Here is a 25,100-nt window from a genome sequence, read left to right on the forward strand (position 1 = left end):
AACTCCTAGCTTTTCAAAAAGTACCTTCTCTTGGGGAACACTAGACATTGATCACATCTATATACTATGGACTCAAACTGTCTTATGCTAAAATCGTGGCTCCATCACTTTCTATGACCTTAGACAATTTGCTTAACCTCTCCATGACTCATTTTCTCATGTGTAAAATGTGGATAATAATCGTACATCCTTGAGAGATGTTTTGTAAGTACAAATTAGGAGGTGGCACATCTAAACCTTAGCACTGTGGCAAACCTATAATAAACCCTCAATAAATGTTAGCACTTATGATTGTCATTCTTCTTATTATTATTAATGAAAAATGAAAGGATAATTGCGACAATAAGGCCCCACATGTTAAGAGCCAAGATGGGTCGTCTAGAGTTATGGTGATTCAAGGTCATGGGTGAGCTACGGTCCTTGTGGAATCAGTTTATTTAACATCCCAGCACAAACATAGGCTGTGTGCTTGTGAGTGGTGCTGGTGAGACTGAGTATGATTGGTGTTGGCCTCTAGTAATAAGCCAGGACATGTGGACTTCCTCCTATTCATGATGGGGAGACGTTTTAGATTTTTGAGTATGGGAAAAATTTGATGGAATCAGTGTTTTAAAATAACTTAAAATCTTACAATGATCCTCTATTCCTGTATGCTTGACCCTTATAAAGGCCAATTTTATAATTTATCCCCATTTATATATCGCATTGTCCCAAGTGGAATAAGAATGAACTATGCATTATTTCAGAGTTTTTATTTTTGGTACATAATAAGTATTCAGCAAATACTTGATCATTTACTGAAATATAACTTCTTTGATTGAAGCAAATGATTTAGGAATTTTCAGATCACTTTATTTTATGAAGATATATTCATGTTGTCACTTTGTTCCATGGTTACATTCAGTACTATCAAATCAAGGCTAATTTATGGTTAAAAATGCCTGTGGTGCTTTGTTACAAGACAAAAAGTCTGTAGATACACCAGCCAAGTCATCTCCACTGCTGTAAAATTAGAGAACAAAATCAACTGATTATAATTCTGAGATACAGTCTTCAGAGTGATTAAGAACTTGATTATTCTACGGAATTATGCTTATATATGAACATCACCCCTGTTTTCCCCATCGGGAGAAAAAATCAATTTAGATGGAAACATCTTATTTGGCTCTACTTTGGTGGTTTTGCTGTTTTGATCAAATACTGTGATTGTAAAGACCAAGGAGCTATTTTAAATAGTTTACCTCTCAGAATAAAATATATTTGTTTTTAAACTTGGCCAGCTACTATGCCAAGCCAGTATTTACCGAGGGCCTTAATGAAATGGCTATTTGGACAAATCGGACTATAACCACGTCGATGCGTGGAGGGAAGACAAATGAGCCTTAGGGAGTGCATTGCGCCTGGCATGAGTTGTGTGTACCTGTAATAGGAAAGAGCCCTTTGTTTTTGGAGCCTTGGCGTTGGCCTGGCAGAGTGGTGAAGATCCTGCCTGTGCTTTCCAGCTCATAGCAGGATGCTCCACTTCTATTCAGTTCCTGAGTATCCTGTAAGCAGCACCATTATCAGAGCTACATTTGAGATGAAAGGAATCCCTATTATGGCAGATACTGAACATCTCCACAGGATATCACTTGGTAAGGATTAGGCTGTTATGAAGGCAGTGAATCTCTCCAACTTTAGATACAAAAAGGAACTATTGCGTCCATAAGGTATTCAAGGTGGTCTTTAAAACATACTAAAGTTCCATTTATTCCAAATATTAGAAAATTGACTATTCTGGTTCAAAGAGAGTTTTCCATGTTACATGTTTCCCATACGCAGATTATGTATATATGTGTTAGATAATGATTCAGGTAGCATTACAGACTCTTTCTTTCTCCTAAGATAATTTATATGAACATTGGTATCACTGTACAATTGAACTGTATTCTTCACTTGGAGGGCCTCCAGAATGCTCGCAAAGTCTAAGGTTCACAAAAGCATCTGGCTGTCAATTATGTGCCTATGCCTATTTTCCAATTCCCTTTTAAAATCTGAATGATCCTTTTAAGTTCAGTTTACCGCTTTGACCCTAGAATACCACATATTTTATTGATAGGGTTATTTATTTCTCAAGGAATGCGAAATAAAGGTATAAAAATGTGTTTTCTAGATGAAGCATTTTTAGTATGCATTATGCGATTTATGTTTTTCCCTTTCTGTCTCTCTCCATTACTCCTGCTTACTTAGGGAAGCAATGTTTGCTCATGTTTTAGGCTTGTTATTTTTCTGACTTTATTATGCACTTTTCTGAGTTTAATGTGCACCGTAGATGCCCCGTTTAATGACACTTTCTGTACCCTTTTACAGAATTTCAATCTTTGGGGAATCAAGAGCACAAAGTCATCCATCTTCAACAAATATACAAGATTACACCTACTGATGGAAGTAAGTACAAAATTGGTGATGCTCTCCACGACCAGAATTACATTTAACTACCAATTCCCAAAGAGGCTAATTCATTTGCCAAAGGATATGAACAAAACCGCAGTCACCATTTCAGAGACCATATTTTATTTTCCCTCTTTGAGATAATTCCAACAAGGGCCTGTTTCACCTTACATTTTAGATCACATGATGGTGAGAAAATTCTATAACTTAAAGGATAGGAGTTTATTATGGTAAGTATAAAATGGAACAAAACAGTTGGGTTTCTACAGCATTTTACGGGAAACCTCTTCTGACCTTCTATAAACAATTCCTTTGGTAAAGTCCCCATTTTATGTTGGTTTGCTCTGTCATCAGTGTAGAGTTATGGCTTGAATAAATTCTTGTTGAGGGTTGAAGGTTGGCATGGGAATGTCTTTCTATTCTAGATCTTATAATGGATGTGTGTAATTCGTCAAGTGTGGAACATATGCCTTGCTTTATTCACAAACTTTCACAGAATTTAATTGCGAGCTATCACCTTCAAAATCGGGCAACAGTCTTTGATATTTAAATCATTTGAGTAAGAATTAGTCAGTAAGGCTTTGCAGTTTGTCCCTAGTAAATATGTTAACTTACTTTCAAAATGAAAATACTTCAATAGCATTTTAAATTTTTCAAAGGGTTACTATTATGCTTCATTAGATATCTTGGTGAGCATTTTTTTTTTTTTTTTTTTTTTTTTTTGCTGTGTTGGGTCTTCGTTGCTGCACACAGGCTTTCTCTAGTTGCGGCGAGCGGGGGTACTCTTCATTGCACTGCACCGGCTTATTGTGGTGGTATCTCTTGTTGCAGAGCACGGGCTCTAGGCACGCGGGCTTCAGTAGATGTGGCTTGCGGGCTCTAGAGCGAAGGCTCAGTAGTTGTGGTGCACGGGCTTAGTTGCTCTGCGGCATGTGGGATCTTCCCGGACCAGGGCTCGAACCCGTGTCCCCTGCATTGGCAGGTGGATTCTTAAACACTGTGCCACCAGGGAAGTCCCTTGGTGAGCATTTTATCTTTTCACTATATCTAAATTTTGGAGTGAGTGTGTGAATTAAAGACATGATTAGGCTGCCAGATAATATCAGTTTATAAAAACTTTATTTGCAATTTGTTTCAGTAGCGTTTAGTGGAAAATTGTGTTTTCTGTATGTACATTAGATTTGTTGTATTTTTATGTGTGTTAAAAACATGGTATCCTCCAAATATTTATTTTATACAGAAAAATGTTTAGGAATATAAAACAAACTTACTTTTATTTATTCCGTCTTGTCCTCTTTTTTAACTGGACTCTTAATACTTACCAGTGCCTTGAAAACTCACAAAAATTGCATTATACATTATGCTTTCATAATTTCTGATTATTAGATAATTATGAAAAATAAAAAATATCTTCTGCTCATGATAGCCAATTGTTGCATGAAAGAACAGACATGATATGATATTGGTTGAAATACCGTTAAGATAAATATTTTTTTGGTTCATAATAATTGTATCTGGTCCTGGAATAAACATCAGTCTAATTTTGAGAAACAGAAACAAGTTTCCCCCAAATGTATTTTTCACTGGATGAAGCAAAGAAAACATGTTTGGTATACAAGAATTGTTGTTAATTACCTTGTGTGTAAGATATTTATCAATTTATCAGCCCTAGATGTTTCCACCAAAACGAGTCTTCCTTTGAGCATGCATAATAGAAAAAACACACTATACTGGGCAGAGAGTTGTTTTGTACTTCCTCTTAAGCAATTCATTAAAATTTAGATAAATTTTAAGCTCTTTTGTTTTAAAGTGGACTAGCTATATATATTCCACTTTGTTTTCAAATGCAAATGGTTAAGTGTTTTGCATTCTAATCAGTAAACAGCTCTGTGACTAAATCATAATTTAATGATCTCTTCCTAGAGAGATAATGATGCAAAATTTAGATCTGAAAAGAGGATTCTCATTTTTATCTAATTGGGCTGATCTTTCTGTAAAATCTCTGCAAGCTTTGTAGTTGTGCTAATAATAAAACCCTGGATGAAATCTACATTATGAAAGATGCTATATTTTTGTTCAGGAATATAAATTATTGAAACATATCTTTATATATGAAATGGTATTTTTTTGTACGTGTGATAATGTGCATTTTCTCTTGAGTTGGGAGAATTGTCTCAGTTTTATTGGAAGTAAGAGCTAGGGCTTTTTGTTTAAACAGTCACGTATACTTTAAATAAATTGGAAGAAAAAATAGTCTTTTACATTTACCCACATATTTCCATTTCCAGGTTCTTTATTTCTTTCTAAAGATCTTAGTTTCATCTGGTATCATCTCCCTTCAGCCTTAAAAACTACTTTTAACATTTGTTGTAGTGCAGCTCTGACGGTGATAACCCTCTTTAGTTTTCTTTTATCTGGAACTATCTTTATCTTGCCTTCATACTTGAAGAATACTTTCACTGGATCTAGACTTCTAGGGTTTTTTTCTTTTTCTTTCTTTTAGCACTTTAAACTTGCTATTCACCTGTATGTTATGTGTTGCTTTTCTCTCTGTCTTCTTTCAAGGTTTTCTTTTACTCTTTGTTTTTTAGCAGCTTAATTACTGTGTTCCTAGGTGGGGTTTTCTTTGTATTTATTCTGCTATAGCATTGCTGAATTCCTTGAATCTATACATTTCTGACTTGCATCACGTTCGGTAAATTTTTGCTATTATTTCTTCAAATATATTTTATGCCCCATCTTTCTCTCTTCTTTTGGGACTCCAATTATACACATATTAAGTATTTTGAAGCTGCATTCATTTTTCTCCCTCCAATCTTGTCTCTCTGTTTGAGGTTGGAAAATTTCTGTTGAGCTAGCTGACAGACTGGGTCCTGCCCTCTGGTTAAAAGCTAAAAAATAGGAAACTCATCCAGTGCTGTTTCCTTCCTCTGGGTTTCTACCCTTTCCAGCATCTGCCTGTTTGGGGAAACCTTCCAGCGCTTTCAGTTATTATGTTTATATTCTATCCATTCTTTACAGTTTTTTTGTTTGCTTGTTTGTTTTTATTTTATTTTCAAGTTTTTATTATGGAAAATTCAAGCATAAGCAAAAGAGAGAAGAGTTTGAGGACTCCCTCCACCATGACATGTCACCCAGCTTCCAACAGTTAACTCATAGACAATCTTGTTTCAACAGTAATGCTACTACTCACCCCTCCTCCCAGATTATTTTGAATGACTCCCAACATCATATTATTTTGTTTTAAATATATCAGCATGTATCTCTAGATAGGGATTAAAAAACAAACAAACCCACAATATCATTATCACAACAAAAAAATTAACAATAATTCCTTAATATTACCAAACATCTAATGAGTATTCAAACCCCCCAATTGTTCTACATATATATAATTTTTTAAACAGAAAAATATGGAACGCTTCACGAATTTGCGTGTCATCCTCGCGCAGGCGCCATGATAATCTCTGTATCGTTCCAGTTTTAGTATATGTGCTGCCGAAGCGAGCACTCTTTACAGTTTTTATCTACAGGAGGGTTGGTCCTGAAAGGAACCATAACTAGAATTCCACAACTTTACACTGGAAAGAATTTCTTATATTACAAATCTTTAAAAATATAATATTAGACTGTTTAATCATCATAAGGTTGCAGAATAATTTATTAGGTTGAACAATGTGAAATCACCATCTTTGCAGGACTGACATAGGAACAATTTCATATAATTCAACCTGGTAATTATGTTCTCATGTATTTATAATTAATTTTATCATTGAGTATTTATGGGCATATTGAGTTACCTGTATTTCAGGTTATTTACATTGTATAGAGCCGTAGAAGTGGAAATCCTGGGTCCAAATTTATGGACAGCCTTAAACTTATTGAGTATAATTGCTAATTTTATTATTTAATCTTAAAACAGTAATACATAATGTAATTATTTTTTCCTAAAATTGTTGCATGAATAAATGGTGTCTAAAATGGCGTCTGTCCTAAAATTGGGTAATGCAATTTATATTTGGGCTTTGCTTTTTTGTCTTGTTTTGTTTATTTTCATTAGCCAAAATATTATCAAGTTATTTACTTTGATTTATGTTCTATGGTTGTTCGTTATTATCTACATTGCATATATTCATTGTACTTGTCAATTCATGTATGTTTTCTTTGGGTACTGTATCAGAATATTTTAGGAACCCTGGAATATTCCAGACTTTCATCATCAAATTTCTTCCTTTACTTATATTTGAGGGTATTGAAATCTGCTTAATTTTAGGAAGCTTTTATGCTGGCTTCTTTATACAGGATAGGAAAAATTTTAAACGTGTTTCCCATTTGTATTGGTGCGATGGACTGAGCAATAGGAAAAAGAATATGAGCCAATAAATTTTGCTTGTTCGGAGGAAACACTATATATAGGCAATATAAGGGTTATGTAAAACTCGTGCCTATAGTTCTGTGCCCTTAAATGTTTTAGCATGAGCTGGCAAAAAACTACCTGAGTGAGAAACACAAAAGATATAGCGGAAGATAGAAGAACTAATGCCTATACGATAAGGCAAATCTTTTGTGTCAAACGGGATTCAGAATCCTTGCTGTGGGCTTATTGTACTGTGGCATAGGGTTTGGAATGCCTTACTGAGATTGTCTGTTTATCATATTCTGAAAAACAACATGAAAAAATCGATTGATAAGTCTCATTTAACCCCTGAAAGAAAATAAATCCAGTGCAATGACTGTAAATAATTGAGTTATGGTTTCTGTTAACACAGTATAACATAGTAGCAATTTGTGCTTTAAATGCATCTCTGCTAATTAATTCGTTTATTTTGCAGGAAAAAAGTCAATTGAAAGCACAAATTATGGCCACTAAACACTACATAGAGAGGACTAATTGGCCCATGGCTCTTTTTAAAAGAGCTAAAAATGTGCCCCCAAAGAATGTACTATTATGTCATAATTTTTTAAAAAAAGTAAAGTCCACATACATCTAGATTTATGCCAAACTTTAAGAATGGCTTAAAACAAGGATGACAAGTACCTATGGCACATGAGAATCATTTCTTGTGTAATATCAATGACAGGCATCATTAATAGATCACTTTGTCCTTTCCTGCTGAACTCAGATATAGGGTGGAATCCTTTGGATAGAGTATTTCAGGGGGTCATTGCCAATCAGATCGGTGATCTCATGAAAGGAAGACTTATTGCCATGCACATCCCTTTTACTAAACAAATTATCCCAAGAGAATAATCTTACTTGGGCATTTATAATGAATAAAAATGATTTCGATCACAAGAAACAGGAAACCAGTGCAAACTATTTTATGTAAAATACTTTTCCACTCACCTAGCTACAGAGTCAAGATGTATTCCAGTTTCAGCTTTTAATAAACAATGAACTTTCAGCTTATTTGAAGATCTAAGTCTTCAAATAAGAATGTCAAGTAACTGTCTCTCTCCTTTTCTTTTCCCTGCGGTGCCTTCATTATCAAGTGTGCTCTAAGTGTTGATAAAAAGCAGCCTCACTTACCTCATGCCTGCTGAGCAATCCTCAGGTTTTCTCCCCATTGCTCAGAGTGAGTCCAAGGTAGGTCTCTCATTGGCTCCCTTTGAATCTGCCTTTCATTGCTCTGATCAGAGGGATAGAAAATATTGGTTGTTCATGCCTGTGTCACCTGGACCAGAGGTAGAAAAGAAGCATTGGACTTAGCCTCAACTCAGCCATATAAACACAGGGGAATGTTATTCTCTAAAGTTGGTTGAGCTCTATGAATGCAGATAAATGCCAGGCAAACAAAAAAAAATAGCACTGTCCACTGCAGCTTCCATTCTTATTTTCCTTTACTATTCTGAAATCATTCTGATGACAGAGATCACAATTGTATTAGTTAGGGAAAAGGTTAAACAGTTATAATAAAGAGACCCCAAAAGACATTGGCTCATAGAAGAGATAAAGTCATTTCCTGGTAGGAAGTGGGCTCCAATCCATGGAGTCATCCAGCGACTCAGGCTAAGGGGTGTTTTTTTGTCATCTTCAACATAAAACTTTTACCACTGCAGCCTAGCTAGAAGGAAAAAGAGCTGTGAATCTAGATTATTTTTAAGTAGATGACCTGGAAGTTGCCAGCTACATTTCTCTTCATGTCGCTTTAGTGAGAACTTAGTCTTGGGTTCAAACTTGGTCACGAGGCAAACTGGGAAATGTAGTCTTTTGGTAGGTGGCCATGTGCCCAGGAAGAAAAAAAAAAAAAGGAACAGATTTGGGGGTGAGGCAGGAGAATGGAGGGGAGCAAACAACATCCTGCCACAAGGTGTTTTTTTTTTTTTTTTTTTTTTTTTTTTCGGCCGCGTTGGGTCTTTGCTGCTGCGCACGGACTTTCTCTAGTTGCAGCGAGCGGGGGCTACTCTTCCTTGCAGTGCGCGGGCTTCTCATTGCGGTGGCTTCTCTTATCACGGAGCACGGGCTCTAGAGTATAAGCTCAGTAGTTGTGGCTCGCGGGCTCCAGAGCGCAGGCTCAGTAGTTGTGGAGCACGGGCTTAGTTGCCCTGTGGCATGTGGGATCCTTCTGGACCAGGGCTCGAACCCGTGTCCCCTGCACTGGCAGGCGGATTCTTAACCACTGTGCCACCAGGGAAGTCCCCTGCCACAAGGTCTTATATTAAGGAGAGACACTGGCTCTCTCCTTTTTCTCTAACGTGTTTACTTCATGTTGACAGTGGTAAAACCTATTGTCCAAAATCAATTGGACAAAATAGACAGGCAAAAAGGATAAACTAAGTCCTTTACTTCGACTAAACTATTTGTCTCTGTAAATATCAGAGACAAATACCCTTATTCTTGTGTTATCACTCACCATCTCACTGTTCAGCTTATGTTTATTTGCTGTAGCAGAATTGGAATAAATAAAATTATCTTCCAAGATGGCAGTGTCTTGTCATATTCTAAAATGATACAAGATTAAAAACTAGGAGATTTTTCAATTTTTTCTAGGCCACTAACCAGTTGTACAACCTTGAGAAAATTTCTGAACCTTACCCATCTCAGGTATCAATATAAAAAGAAGTTGTAGGAGAATATTTTATCTGAGGTCCCTATCAGATTGAAAAGATTTTATATTATGTTGGAAGTAGAGAGGTTTAGATGAAATTCCCACCCTCCCAAAATACCAGGGTTTTCCCCCAATAAATGTGAATTCATTCTATAACCCAGTTCACAGGTCTTTGAGATGAAATTTGATTGACTAGGACTTTAGAGCAATCACCAATAGGAAAGTGAGCTAGCCATAATTGTCAGTTGGGCGTTTCTGGTTGGAGGATAGGAAATCTTTCTGATCTCCACAAGAAATCAACAAATGCCCTGAAGCCTGAGATTTGACAAAATACAAGCAATGTCTTAGCTATATAAGTATAATGTTATTAATGACCATAACATTAGCTAGCCCTTTTAGAATCCAGTTAAAGTATCTGGTTCCATGACCTCCTAAGGGTGGATCACACATATTAATGATCCACAGAATGAAATACAAGATTTTATCTTTTTATTTGTTCCAGAATTATTGTCCTTTGATTTTTAATACATGTCGTTTGTTCTCACATTAAAGGACAGGTTAAAGGAGTATCTGTCGACTCTGTCATTTTAACTCCTCAGAGTTAATATGGTGGTTTTCTTTAGCTTGATTAATATCTAAGCCGAAGGTGGCTGCTTTGTACTTCCAAGGTTGCCTTTGAGGGTTTATCCCTCAGTGGAACATCCGGCTTTCCTTTATTTTAGCAGTTGGCCAGCAAACCTCTGTCGATCTGTGACTATTCTGAACTGATAGACTGAAATGCCATTTCCAAAACTACAGCTCTTCTGCTAAACAATTTTTTCTAGGAGTGATGCCATATCACTAGCTACGGGGCTTTGCCAAAAGGCAGTATTCCTCCAATGGCCCTACTCTGGGAATGATACCAAATGATGGTTCAGGCCGGGGTAAAAGCTAAAAAATACCCCAGCTTTTAATACCTCTTCTCTTTTTTCCAGATGACTGGCCAATCTCTCTCACCTTCTGCTTCTATTCGTGAAAGAATTCCTTTTCTCCCCTTCATTTGTGATTTAATAGTTGAATTTTTATTTTACATGGTGTTCCTCCATTGTGAGAGAGCAATTCACACCTTTCAAGGCTAATGCAATCAAATTTTCATGTGACATAAGTATCTAGTCTTTCTCCAGCACCCACATGCAAAGGTGTGATGCCTGATAGATTAGGATTGTTTGTAGAGTGGGAAATGTGCTGAATAAAGTGTCAGACAGGAGAATGGGAGCCAAGAGAGGGTTTCAAAGCAGCAGCAGAAGGTATCTTCAGCAAACATCCATTCTGGCTGAAGGATGCCTTCTGGTTTCAGGTTCCAGTCTTCCTAGAAGCTGAGGCAGTGGAGCTGTAAGTTTCTTGGGACAGGAAAGCCTAGATTGGTTGCCTGCCCTTAAATATGTATTAAAAATATGAACTTATCCTTGGAGGTAAGAGCTATGAGGTGTTTCTTGGATGTGGAAGTTTAAGTCACTGCCTCCATTTTGTATTCCTTTTAAAAACAACTTCCTTTAGTTGGCTAAAATACTTTCTTGCTCTCAATACTGTTTTCCTTTCTTGGTTAATCATTTGCCTGTCTTCCTCCCTCTCTTCCTTCCTCCCTCCGTCTCTCCCTCCCTTTCTTCCCTTTTCCTTACCTATCTTTCTCTTCTTTCCTTCACTTCTTTCTTAAAATGTAGCCGCCTGGGGTAAAGATTTTTGTGTATATGCTGACTTAATGGCTGTCCCTAGTAAGCCATGGGTTTACTATTGGGCTATTTCCTAATTTATATGCAGTGCCAGGGGCTCAGAAGTACGTTATTGTTATTTTCCTTTTAATAAAAACCCATATTTAAGAACTGACACTTCATCTTCTTGTTTCAGGTATTATACCTTGGTATTCTTTTATATATCTTTGGGTAGTTGATTTAAAAAGACGCAACTAGCCTTGCCTGTTGAGTTTTCCACTGTACCCTAGCACCTAGAACAATGACTGATAAATAGTAGGTGCTCAATAAACATTTGTTTTAAAAATAATGATCCAGATGTCAAGCAAACTCATCATAGACAAAAGAAAAACAATATGTTTCAGTATTCTGTTGGTTTGGCCAGGATGGAGTTCTGAGTCTTTTGCTCAGCAGATGTTTATCCAGAAGGTGGTAAACTCCGGAGATCAACTTGGCTTTGTGTCTCCTTGACCTTGGAAATGTTTTCCTACAGACACAGTATTTTCCCTGTCGGAATTTTATTCAATATTCTATCTTTGTTTCTACTCTAGAAGACATGCCACGTGAATAATGATGCCTCAGGCGAAGAAATTACTCCAGCAGTTCAATTTAAACTCAGGACAAATCCTGCCCTCACTTGCATTTGCAATTTGCAATGCAGTCAGTAAGAACTATGCCCACACATGAAGTGACAGAATTGGGGCTTCAAGGTTAGCAATTATTAAAATTAAAAGTTCATTTATTCCTTTTCAAAATATTTTATTCAGTTGCTTCTGAAGCTGAATCCTGAGTTGCCTTCCCCTTGCTGCTCACTATAGCGGCATCCAGCTCTGAGGGTAGCTCACAGCTCTAAATGTCCTCATTGTTCAATGCACTAGATGAGAACAAAACCAGACTGTAAGGTCAATCTCACTGCCTTACTAGAGTAAAAATTAGAAGTCAGTGATTCTCTAACCATCAAAGAGAACTTAAATACAACAGGATTTTTTTTAAAAAAGTAGTACTGTGTGAAAATTTTGGAAAATATGATCACGGTGGAGAAAAAAATGAAAGGGGTATATAAACCACTTACACCGCAAAGACTGTAACCTTCCCAGATTAATTTTGGAATCCTAAAATAAAATTTGCCTTTTTTGGTGGCATTGATAAGGCATCAGAAGTGGCCTTTTGCAATGGAAATAACACACAGGATTTTCTTCTACTTTATAATAGTCAATTAATACAGAATAAATAGGAAAAAAATGTTCGGGAACAATATGGTAAAATTATAGACCGTAAGTGTTAGGACAATTTTTTTTAAATGGTAACAGAAGAAGGTGCCTAAATTTATGTATACAATAATTTGGCAGTTTATGGAAGTAGCATCATTTGTAAATTAAATAGCACGCCCAATCACGCCTCTAAATGAGGAAGGAAAACAAAAAGAATTTTTTTTAACAGGTCCATGGCATCACACCCCTCCAACATGCAGCCCTGAGAGAAAACCAGACTGGCGACCCGTGTCTGGAATATGTACTGACTGGAACTCTCGGGAGGAGGAGGGGTTTCTTTAAAATTTCTTTTTTACAGACAAAAGGGGCAGCGATCTTTTGACCTCTTTTGACCATAGATGTGGAAAATGGCGAGCAAAGTTTTGGCTTCGTCCCTTGCTTTTCACCATGAAATAAAAGTCTTAAGCCTGTAACTCTCCCTGTCCCACGGGAGTGTGCAAAGGGAAGGAAAATAAGCGGCGTGGGTGAGGGGTGGCGGAGCAGAACCAGCGGAGAGACGAGAGGCGCGAAGCAGCCTCTGCCGGGTGGGCGTGGAGCGGAGCGCAAGCCAGAACAGGTCCAAGTCCTCTCGGCCACTGCCGGCGGTGGGCGGGGCGCGGCGGCATCTCCGCGGGCAGACCCGCGTGCAGATCAGCTGGGAGCGGCCGGCAAGAAACTCCCGTGGATCCGCCGGGAGCTGCGGGACCCCCACGTCCCTCTCCCGTTCCAAGCCAGCCTGAGGGAGAGGTTTCCCCGAGGGAAGGTACCGAACGGATCTGGTGCAGGAAGCGACTCAGGTGTGTCCGGGGTGAGGGTCAGTTTGCGTTTGTTTCGTTAGCCCTGGGGGCTCTCCAAATCTTTGAGCGAGACAGAAGGAGGGTAAGTGGTTTGCTCCTGGGAGGAGGGGGTCAACCCACTGTGGGTCGGAGATGGTGCGCAATCAGGGCTCCGTTGTTGCACGAAGTAGGGTGGTCCGAGGTCCCTCAGCCTTAAGCCAGTTAGAGACACCCCCTTTCCCAGCCCCGCCCCCTGCTGGCTGAGGCTGGATTCAGACCCCTCCGGTCAGTCGGACGGAGTAAACGGGTCCTCGAATCCTCCAGCTCCCACTTTCTCCGCCTGGTCACGGGTAGGTTGACCCTCTTGTCTTTCCTCCAACCTCCCTTACCAGCATCTCTTCCTACCCTCTGGAGAGGATCCCAGACCCTCCTGGAGATTCCAGCCCTCTCCCGAGAGGGGGCTGCGAGGTCCAGCTGCGTTTGGGGTCAGTCCTGGCTTCACTCCTCTCTGCCCCTTACCATCTCTTGGGTCGTAAGGCTCAGTTCTCTTCCACCAACTCCCCCGCCCCACTGTCTTGCTCCCACTCTCAGGGGAGGATTCCAGATCCCGCTGGGGTTCGGTACGCGCCGCCAGCTGGAAAAGGGAGATCTGTGGACAGCTGGGTTGGGGGGCGAGAAAACTGGGAGGGTTAGGAGCTCCACCTCCCCAGACCACCGAGGGGGCGAGGGGGCAGGCTGGGGGCGTGTTGCCATGGCTCCCTGGTAGCGAAGCTGGGGGAGCTAGAGATGCCAGTCATGGAAGGTCCCTTCTTCCTCTTTGTGCCTCTACCCCTCCCTTCTTTTTTTTTTTTTTTTTTTTTTGAGTGAGAGTGTGCGTGGGGAGGGAGCAGGGAGAAAGTGATTAATTTGGAGAGCAGGGACTGGAGCCAGGAGGCTGGGGGACGCTAGCCAGCCCCTTCATTCCCACTCCTCTTGCTCGCTGCGAGCGTCACTTTCTCATGCAAGGGCAGGACTGAGGAATTCCTGCTACAAGCCAGGGCCCTAGAAGCCTCCGCCGCGCTAGCTCAGGTACCCACGCCCGGAGCCGCGCCCTGGGGAGAGCGCCGGGTGGGTGGTCGGGCTGTCAGCCGAAGGGCGGGCAGGGGAAGGAGTGGGAGGTGAGCGGCTGAAGGCGGGTGTGTAGTGACACAGCAGGGCGGCAAGGCGGGGAGGAAGATCCAGGTCCAGCCCAACTAGAGGGGCGCGGGTCTTCAGCCCCGCCCGCGTGAGCGCCCAAAGAGCCCCCAGAGCTTGCAAGCGGCGCCTAGCACGCGCGTGCGCGATGGCGCGCTCACGGGAACGCCCCTGGTGGGGGGCACATTTGCGCGTGCGCGCGGAGGTGGGCAACTGGTGAGCCACCTGGGCTCGTGCAAGGCAAAGGCTCTCGCCGCGCTCACGTGGGTTCGAATTTCAGGTCCATCGTCTCTGAGATGTGTGCTTTTGGACGAGCCACTTATCGAAACCGTCCCTCAGTTTACGCTTTTAAATAATAGGGATAATATCAATACCTTCCTTTTAGGGTTTTTGAGCGACTGGAATGAGATAATTCCAGTAGACAGTTTAGCTCAGTGTCTGATGCATAATAAACACTAAAAGTTATGGTTGCTGACGCCGTTACTTTTATTATAAGTTAGTCCTCGATTAGATATGGCGTGTTCTCATTACTCTGCATTTTTATTGAAGGCAAAATACTAATTTCTAATTTTGGAGACCATCAATTGACATTAATATTACTGGCCAGTCCTACTCCTTCAAAGCGTTGCTTTGGAGCAGATTGGAAGATATAAACTGACCAACTGGATGGAGAGAGAAGCTTAGAAAGCTATTGGGGGAAACTTTTGGTGACAAGAAAAAAACAGTTGCTTTTACCGCTTTGTGTGTAAAAATGTTTCCTCTTTCACTTGCTAATGTTGCAATTGGCTTTGTCTTAATTTCATTCTCTTTATGAGGGACCACCCTGTGGCTTTCAAAATTTAACTTGGTTCTAGAGTCTAGTGTATAACATGGCTTTCTATTTTATGGCCTTAAGTGCTGCAGTGGATTCACCTCTAGTAACGGCAGAGCACACAGTGTATAATCATTCCTCACAAGCTCCTGAATATTGTCAGTGAATAAATGGAGACAGATAGTTATGTCTGGGCAGGTGTGAGTACTGGCTAGGAAAGTTCATTAAAATCTCTTTCCGAGCATGTTTGTACTCTTCACTGCAGAAGTGCAGGACTGTGATGATTAATCTATGTTTTCCAGATTGTTCTCTGTTGCATCTTATGGGCCCTTCCCTTTACAGAAAAAGCTACGGATGTTTATTACTACTCTTGGTTATATAGGTGCTCCAACATATCTGGTGATGAGCAAACTATAGACACCATTGACCTAATTACAGGTCTGACAGGATTTGATATTGCACATAATATATTTATTACCTTAAAGTTAATTCATCTCATTAAATGAAGTAGTATTAAATGCATTTTAAAATTACTTGCTTATTAAAATATTGGCAAGTTTTGATGAATCTGAAGCAAGTAAAACCAGGCAGATGTCACCATCACAAAGCTCCTTATGATTTTACAAAATAGACCTCACCTAGGAAAATGTTTGCTGGATAGGAGCTTGATTTTTATAGTTAACTTCTGAATTCTTTGAAGATAGCAGGTTGTTTGACCCAAAATTGCTTTTTTGAAATATTTTAGCCTGATTCATTTTTTTAATGGAGAATTATAAATAAAAGTAATGATTTAAGACTGATTTAAGATTCTACTAGTTTTTATCTCATAAAAGAAAATTAAGTAATAGAGGGTGGCTAATGGCATTAGATTTGAAGAAATGAGTGTCAGGAAGCCCTGTGAATATCAATCCAGATAGTAGAGTATTGATTCAAGTTTGACTTTTGCACGACAACCAGCACCCCCTTCTTCACAGTGAATATGTCATCTTTAAAGGGTGCCTTGAGGAATTAGTGTGACAGCTTGCCTGAAATTCATGTGATCATTTACACATTCTTTCCCAGGAGCATTGGCATTAAATGTTTCATTTATTGGAAATTATTTTGCCCTTTGATTTATGACAGCCAGCAGTGCCATAGAGTCTAATACTTTTTAGAAACAAAATTTAGCTTTTCACTATTTTGTATTTTCCCTAAAAATTTAAGCAGTAATGCACATGGAAAGTTTAAGTTAGGCTGAAGACAAAGGGTAACAATAAAAAACCATGACAGATCCAGTAGTGTTGAGTTCTGAATCTGGGGAGCTAATTGACATGCTAAGGTATAATCTAGAGGACCAACTTGTCTCTATACCAAGGCTGTTTTCAATGATGTACTGTATTATCTGATTCAATCAGTGTTCCTTGTTATTGTTTCAGAACGAGACTGAGAATACTATATTTTCAATTATGAACATTTTGATTACAGCTTCATTCTAACTAACTAATTCAGTATGAAGAGAATGCAATTATTATGGTGATTTACATACAGTATGCTAAATTAACACGGCTAATGAGTGAAAGCCTAATATTCTTTCTTTTCATTCCTGGAAAAATATTGTGCTAAGCATTCTTTCAAAGAAAAGATTACATTATTCTCCAGCATTTTATGTCTACCTACAAGCAGAATTGGCACTGAGCCATTTTCTTTGCTATTAAAGTGAAATCTCTCACATTTTGGCAATCACGTGCCTCTATCCCTTTTTGGGGGGGAGAGGGTAGAGAATGGAAACAATTCTCAATTTAATTAGTTATGGTGATTTCTCCTTTCTCTACATCTTTATTGGAGGAAAGATTCTGTATTTTCTGATTTTGGAAGCTGGTTAACACCTTAAACATTACTAATTACTGCAGTTTATTTTATGTGTGGCACTAGTGTAGTTAGTTAATTATAGCTTTCTCATTAGCACCATGTAGAGAATGATGAATTAACACATCCCTTTGATCAAAAGAACATCTAAGTTTATCTTCTGAGAATAGAAGTGTTATTGTGTTACCGAAAGTCACTGTAATTTTCCCAAGAAACAAATCGGTTGGAATTCTGTAGCACTGGGATAAGAAGCTTGATGAATGAGGGAGTAGAGCAGTGGTTGCTTGGCAACCTAACATTATTCCGCAATTTCTCCTGGTATATTTATCCAGTAAACTAGAAAATTCTGTTTTGTTAACGAATGTTTTTAGTCAGTGCACAAATAGACCATAACTAATTGAGATTTTATGTATTGTGGATAAAAAATGATCCTGCTTACCTTCCCATTGTGTTTAGATAGTAAAAATACAAAGAGAGAGAATATTCTCTTTTGAGTTTTTAAAAATTTTCTGTAAAAAATGTTTACTTAATTTTCACATTAGTTAATTACTACCAAAAGATTGCAACTTGTTTACCTCTTTGGAAGTCAAATTATTGGGAGTGTGTGTGTGTGTGTGTGTGTATGTGTGTGTATGTTAAAATTGTGTGTACACAATTTTTCAATAAGAATCAGAAATAAATTTCAAACTGAGGTGAAGTCTTCAAAAGTCATGACTGACATGATTAATTTGGTAAATTTAGGGGGGCATACACATTCAATCCAAGTGATACTGGGAGATGATAAGAATAATAAATGTGCTGAATGGCAAATATATAAATGCACTCTGTTCTTTGACCAGGGTTTCTTCTCCAGGCGGTCTTATCACATTCTCTCCTCAGATGTTTGGGTGCATCTCATTTCCCCTATAGTTGTGAAGTAGGAGCTTAGCAAAGCCAGCCATTGCCCATCTTTCAATCCACCTCTCCCTGACTCCAGGGACTACAATATACCATTTTCCTATTCAGCCTGTGAATTTTAGTGTGCATCATAATTCCCTTCTCAGATGGTAAAATCTTTTGAGGGCACATGCTTCATTTTATGCATCTCATAAACCCTACAGATTCTGGCACAGTGGGAAGCAAACTGGTGTGGCTGTAATCGTCAGGCTGCCAGGTTTCCAAATCCAATTCTGTGAACTCCTCAATGTGTGGCCCTGGCTAAGTCATTTTAACCTCCCTAAGACTGATTTCATCTATGGAAATGAGGAGTAATATCCATACCCAGCTCATGTGTGTTATTATGAGCGTTATATGGGGCAATCTATGTAGACAACCTATTAGAACTCATTAAGCATTCAGTAAATTCTGGCTTTTTTATTATAATAGTTACTCCACGCTCAGTGTATGAATGGATACAAGAGAGGTAGACATAAGTGTGTGTCTATGTATATGAATAAGTATGAGCTTATTATATTATTATCATTAAAAGTATGGAACATGGGTTGACACCTACATCAATTACATGCACATATACTGGTTGTGATCGTTTCACCTCTTTGAAAGATCCTGAGTAGTAGTTTTCAGGCTTGGCTGAAATGAGAATCACCCGGAGAGCTTTTCTTAAAACTAGCAACCCAGATCAGTTCAATAAGAATCCCTGGAGGTGGTGATCAGGCATGTGGATTTTTGAAAGCTTCCGGTGAGATTCTAATGCCAGAGTTGAGAACCACCGCCTTAGATTTGGGTAGGTCTTCTATAATATCATGTTGGCCTGAGGCATTTGACTCACAGTTACCTTGGCATCATGAAATGTGGTTGAAAAAGAAGAGCTCTGATAAACCTCTGAGGTTTTTCTTATTGATCCCTTTGGTTTAGACAGCACTTTATTCTCTGAAGAGCCAAATGTGCTTTTCATTTACTATGTATTTCATTTTTCAGCCAAATGTCTCTGTGAAGATGGTAGGAAAAAAGTCATTATCCTGATTTTGCGGATGAATGGAGAGAGCCATACAGAAATTAAATGATTTGATTAGATTCATACATTTAGAACAGACCCAGATATCAAGATTCCTGTCACTTTTGAGTTCTGGATGTTCCTCTCTTTTTGCCTTGAGATTTCAAATGAGGGAGGGAAGGTTGTTGTTTTTGGACTAAATAATTGTGTAGGAAAGAGCTGTATAGGTGAGAATTTCTACCTTTCTTGTTCTAATTCTGCATTATAAGGAAAAGCAGATTTTTTTTTTTTAAGAAGAGGCACCGTAGTCTATTTAAGATCCAACCCTGTGTCCCTTGGACTGAACCCAGCCTACATATGTTTTTTTGGCCCAAGGCGTGTTTAAGAAATATTTGAGCCAATATTTAAAACCCAAATATTTCACATAAAATTCATATCTCTGACTTATCTTGGGAAACTTGATGTTCTTGGAATATTAGACCTGAATGCCCAGGTGGCAGAGAGTACCACTGGCTGGAACTGGGTAACATGTCCCCTTGGCAGTGTTAAAGGACCCAGAGTTTTCATCTTTTCTGGATAAAACCTGGCGCTCTCTTGCTTTCACTTTGATTTTTTCTTGTATATAAGTAGTACTCAAATGGGGCAATTGAAGGGCATTTAAAGAAGGGACCACATCTTTTTGGGCAGGGTTGAGGGAGACCAGCAAGGGCTGAGGAGGCACCCCTGGGGCTGTTACTGCCCTTAGTCCAGTGGGACGACAAGAGAGAAAAGTTACTGGAAGGTGAGAGCCATAGCTTTGGGGAAGGCTGCAGACAGGAACTGTGGTTTTAGAGAAACATAGCCATTCTTGAGTCACAGGACACTGGTCTCCCCCTACCCCAAGATCTTCTGCTCCTTCCTCGCGGTGGCTGTGCCCACCAGCAGGCAGAGGACAAGGGAGCCTGGTCCAAGTGTCCTGCTGAAGTTGGATCCCTCTGCACAGAAAAGCCTGGAGAAAGGTGGAGAATGGATCTGAATCTGGGGGGTTAATGAAGAATATCAAGCGCACCTTGAAGGCTTCAAATGTATAGAATGTGGGTAATGGGGAAGAAGGAAGCTCAAATTGCCAAAAGCAGGACAAAATGGAGAATCATTAAATTTGCATTCAGGGCTGTCTTTTCCTCTTTTCCTTTGTTGTTCCTTTCTCGGCTCCTCTTTCATTGCCCCAGGTGGGCATGCTCATGGCCAGAGGTGGGTTTCAGTTGCAGCCTTCAAACTTCAAAACAAACTTGCCCATTCCCTTGCATTATCTCTGCTTTCCAAGATGAGAGCTTTACAGCAGAGAGAATAATGCAAAAGATGTATTCTCTCTTCTAAGGTAACAGGTTTGCATTTTTAGCAGAGGTTCCTCCCTAACAAAAGCTTTTGCTGTAAGTGGTGATTTTACCTCTAGGGACTGCAGGTGTCGTACCCAGGAAGTGGAGACACCCTCAAATAATCGTCTGGCAGCCTAAAGTCATTGTGACCTGGATATTTGGATCTCTGGAGGGTACCTCTCTTTGGTGTAGTGGTATCAGGGTAAAGAGGATGAGGAAATAGATTAGGGATGCATTGGTAGCATCCTGATGTGAGAAATTTGTATGTTCCCTGGCCAAGGGATGTAGTCAGTGTAATAGAAGGTAAATTGGTGAGAAAAATGGGGAGATTTTTGATGATTTGATGCTATTAGAGTTGATTGTGAATTCAGTTTGTTATTGTGTTGAAGACCTCCACTAAAGAATGTAATGTGACAGAATATCAGCTTACTATGGGATGTCTTACATATTGATGTGTTCAAAGGAAATAACACCTTTCATGTGCAAAGGTTCAAGGGGAAGATAAGTATTGACCTTTTGTGAGACTCTTGACACTTGACACTGCATTTCCATCCATTTGGAAGATTCCTTCTGAATATTTCTATTGAAAAATCACCATGTCTTGCATGATTTGAGTACTTATTTGAGCTTTTTAAAGAATTTTCCCATATCTCATGTGACTTTTTCAACAACATGGCAGACAAAAAGTGACAGGTTTGTTAGCTCATTTTATAGAGGAAAAACAACTGAAGCAAAGTCGAATAGCGGGCTGGGCAGTGGTGAAACCAGAATTAAAGTGCAGATATCCTGATACGTAACCAAGTTCATAATCCACTCTACAGCTTTTAGATTTCCTTATTTGAAAAAAAAAAAGAGAACTATCGTATAGCTGATTTCTTTTTTTAAAAGCAAATTCAGAGTTAATGTATATACTGAGGGATGCAGTGAATGTAGGGGAAGTATTGAAAACTTCACCAATTATATTTCCAAGGTTGAATATAGCCCTGCCCAAAGATAGGGAGATCAGATTTTTTTACATAGCTTCCGTAATTCCAGTGCACATTGATTGATTAGTTGATTGATTGATTGTGTGTTCTATGAGACATTGACAGCGACCAATCATTAAAAAGCTTTTATTGAATAACTGCTTTGCGCAAGACTGAGGCCGTGACAGGCAAACACTTAAATAGCTATCACTTATTAAATGTTTATGATGTATTTTGCAATCTCTGCATCAGTGTTTTGAGGAAAGTACTATTGTGATAATACCCATTTAATGCTGAGTGTCACAGACGTAGGGGTGTCCTTGTCCTGGGTCACACGATATGGCCTGGAAGTGGCTGAGCCGGGACTCAAACTCAGAAGTATCTGCTGCCCAGCCGCAAGATCTTAACTACTACACTATGCTGCCTTTGAGTCCAGCAGACCCCTTCAGCACCCCCTCTTAGTTTGGACTGCTGTAGCAAAGTACCACAGACTGAGAGGCTTATAAACAACAGAAATTTATTTCTCACAGTTCTGGAGACTAGAAGCCTGAGATCAGGGTGCCAGCCATCTTCTGCTTTGCCGACTGCTGACTTCTTGTTGTATTGTCACAGAGAGAATGGCAGAAAGGGCCCAAGAGAGTTTTCCAGTGTCCCTTTTATAAGGGTACTAATCTCATTCATGAGGGCTCTACCCTTATGATCTAATTCCCTCCCCAAGGCCACACCTCCAAATACCATCACACTGGGATTAGGGTTTCAACATATGAATCTGGGGGAGACACACACATTCAGTCCATTGCACACCCTTTCTCTTCTCTCTTTGACTTCATTTCCCATGTGTGCAATGTCCGTCAGTACCCCCCTGCATTAGTAGGATTCTCTAACTATGGTCTTCATCAAGGGCCAGCACTCATCCCTGTTGTCCGACCAGATTTACCTGTTCTGTGTCTTATGACCTCAGGTAAACATGTGGAAAAGTAGATAATAAGGGCTCCTCCTGAGGTATTACATGATATTGTATGTTTATACTAGGAATGGTGGCATTTAAAATGGTGAATTTAAAATTCTTGTTGCAAAGATTCATTGTGAGGCACTGCCATATGGGAGATGCATTGGGAAAGGAGGACATTTGTGTTTTCTCCAAAATCATGTCATAAAAGTGTTTGGTGTCTGAGTCTTCCTGAAATGTGTCCTGGGCACCAGTATATGTAAAAATCAACCTTCACCCTCACCAAAGCTTTTGCTTGCCCTCATTACCATTTCTTATTTCTTGGCAGGAATGTTTCTGATGCTCTATAGTATCAATATGCATGGATTTCCTTCACATCTGGGTATTATATGAAACCAATTGCATTACACGGTTAGCATTTCCACAAAGGTGTATCTGCCACTCCAGATTAAGATAGAAATAGTTGGCAGTGGTAGATGCCATATCCCACCCTGACTGTTCTTGAAAATGACACCTATCATAACAATGGCGCTGTCTTTATTAGCAGCTGTCAGTTAAGATAAGGTTTGGGAGGGAAAAAGATATCAACTCTATTCTAGGCATGGGCAATATATTTAGGATTTTTGAGAGGTGTTTGATTTTTTTGGTGTGTGGTGTTTAGAAAAAAAATGTACATTTTTTAAATATGCAAAATACACGTAGCATTCTCAAGCACTGACTCCAAAAGGCTCTTTTTTATATAACAGATAGTGGCAAAAATGTGTTTTTGCTTTCTGCTTTGTCTATAGAGCAGATCCCATTTCCTTAGACTATATGGAGTGGATTTGCTTTAAGGCTTTCGTTTGATCCATGCCTGCTTCTTTAGAGTACAGCACTTGGCTCCTCAAGAAATGAACTTATTTTTGTATTACAAATTCAGAGACTTTCTAAACTTGTTCTGTACAGTGCATCTGATGACACAGCAGAGAAATCGTTCATTAAATTAAAATACTTAAGGCATTATACAATGGCAAGAAATTGAAAACATTGTCCATGATGGAAAGTAAACAAAGAAAAATATAATAATTTTAACATCTATGGACTACACCAGAAGGAATAACGGACTATTTGGGGTTATTCATTATTGTTCACTAATGTGAGACATATACTATTTTCCACAAAGGAGATCTGAGAGAATGGTTAAAAGTAGAAAGCCAAAATAAAGGTGTTTAAATTTGACCTCGACCCCATTTCACATTGTGACCTCCAGCAATTCTCAGTGGAGCTAGATTTCAAAGGATCTCAAGAGACCTTTTTCCATGCATACAAGTTTCTGCATGTAATTGATTTGGGCTGAATAGATTTTGAACGCAATTGATTTGCTTGAAATAATGCTAAAGGACCAGCATTGAGCAGTTGAGGTACAACTCATGTCAGTCAAGTTCAGATAAATTGGATTCGACCTTAATCACTATCCCCTCAAAAAAGGGCTGGCAGTCATTAGAGGGAATACCATCCAATTATGTATAAAAATTGATATGAGTTGTTTGAATTGGAAATTGACCTCCATACACAAAACCTCCTTTTGAAAACTTGGTTACTACCTTCTATTTCCCTGTTTCACCAGCTGAAAACTGAGGATAGAAACATTTGCTGTTGCCTCCCAGTGGCAGTTGGAGGACTAATGAGCTAATATTTGTTAAGTGCTTTGAGGATAAAAGCGCCAGCTATTATTATTACTAATAAACCATTTTTCTCCAGTGTAATTTTGGACAGCAGCCATTAAAAACCCATTGCTGTATTTAACAGTGTAACAGTCTGCTACAGCCTAGTATTTACTGCCTCAATTAAGCATGCATTCCACTTCCTTTGCCCCTCCAAATTCTGAGCTGATGAGGAGGGACAGAAAGGTTTGTGTCATCATTTCCCAAGTTCATTTAAATAATGGGTTTAACAGACTGGATGCTTCTGGCGGAGAGTCCTTTGATTGTCTCCTCTGAAAACTAGAATGTGTCCTTAATGGGAGGCTAATTTGGCTGTCCATTTGGTTCTGTGTCGTATGAAGGGAACGGAAGCCCTGTTCTAGATTTTTATTCAACTGGATTTACATTGCATTTACTGTCTTTGAAGATTGCATACCAATATGGTTTTGGTTATTTACAACTGGTTCCAGAAATGAAGCAAGATTATGTGGGTGGCTGTAAGTGTATACGTGCATGGGGTGGGCAGGGGCGTGTGCACTGTTCACAACTCATGCTAAAACTGAAGTGGAAACTGAAGTAACTACACAGCTACTCCCAGTCCATAAATATCTAAGAAATAAAATTGGAAGCCTTGAATAATACAGAGTAGTTTATTAATCTGTAGTTAACATATCATATTAAATACTTTCAATCCCAATTTATTTTGACCTATGTAGATGTCCTAAAAATAAATATTTCCCACCTATTGCCAAAACAATGCTCATTTTCCTCCATGCTGTTTTACTGCTACAAATAAGAGTAAAAATGTCAAATAAATCAATGACTGTAATGATAGGTATTCATTTGGAGTTTACTCACCAGGTAACTCCAGTATTTAAATCCTAAGCTAGTATCTAAAGATTGAACAAAAGAGGCATCATAGCAACCTAAATCTAATCTCTGCAAAAATTCACCAAACTGCTATCATTTTATTGTGGAAAGACCAGCCTCATTCGATGACTATTTACTCTTAATTTAGAAGCATCCCAGTAAGCTTAATTGTCTGTTTTATTTTAGTGGACAACATGATAAACTGCAAGTTAGAGCAGATGAAGGAAATATTGCAGATTCATTCACAGACAAAAGAATTTACAGCTAACATCTCTTCAGCAAGGG

The 25,100-nt window shown here is 39.1% G+C and overlaps 1 protein-coding gene and 1 long non-coding RNA gene across 14 annotated transcripts in view; one reads left to right on the forward strand and one right to left on the reverse strand.

Annotated features, from left to right (window-relative positions):
• Positions 1 to 9,996, reverse strand: part of LOC309637606 — a 216,530-nt gene extending 206,534 nt beyond the window's left edge. Inside the window, exon 1 of the long non-coding RNA XR_014250701.1 lies at positions 9,079 to 9,996. This is a non-coding gene — a long non-coding RNA (uncharacterized lncRNA). The remainder of the gene's footprint in view (positions 1 to 9,078) is intronic.
• A 3,052-nt stretch (positions 9,997 to 13,048) lies between these two features.
• CHL1 (cell adhesion molecule L1 like) overlaps positions 13,049 to 25,100 on the forward strand; it is a 199,743-nt gene continuing 187,691 nt past the window's right edge. For 8 of the 13 annotated variants that reach the window (XR_014250530.1, XM_082412116.1, XM_082412112.1 and 5 more), the window contains exon 1: positions 13,049 to 13,253. The gene's annotated coding sequence lies outside the window, so the exon portion shown is untranslated. Of the gene's footprint in view, positions 13,254 to 13,497; positions 13,583 to 13,866; positions 14,301 to 25,100 lie in introns of those variants that run through there. The other 5 variants (XM_082412117.1, XM_082412111.1, XM_082412114.1 and 2 more) reach the window with 3 other exon arrangements.

The sequence above is a fragment of the Balaenoptera physalus genome (assembly GCF_965194825.1).
Source record: "Balaenoptera physalus genome assembly, chromosome: 11".
Classification (NCBI taxonomy): domain Eukaryota; kingdom Metazoa; phylum Chordata; class Mammalia; order Artiodactyla; family Balaenopteridae; genus Balaenoptera; species Balaenoptera physalus.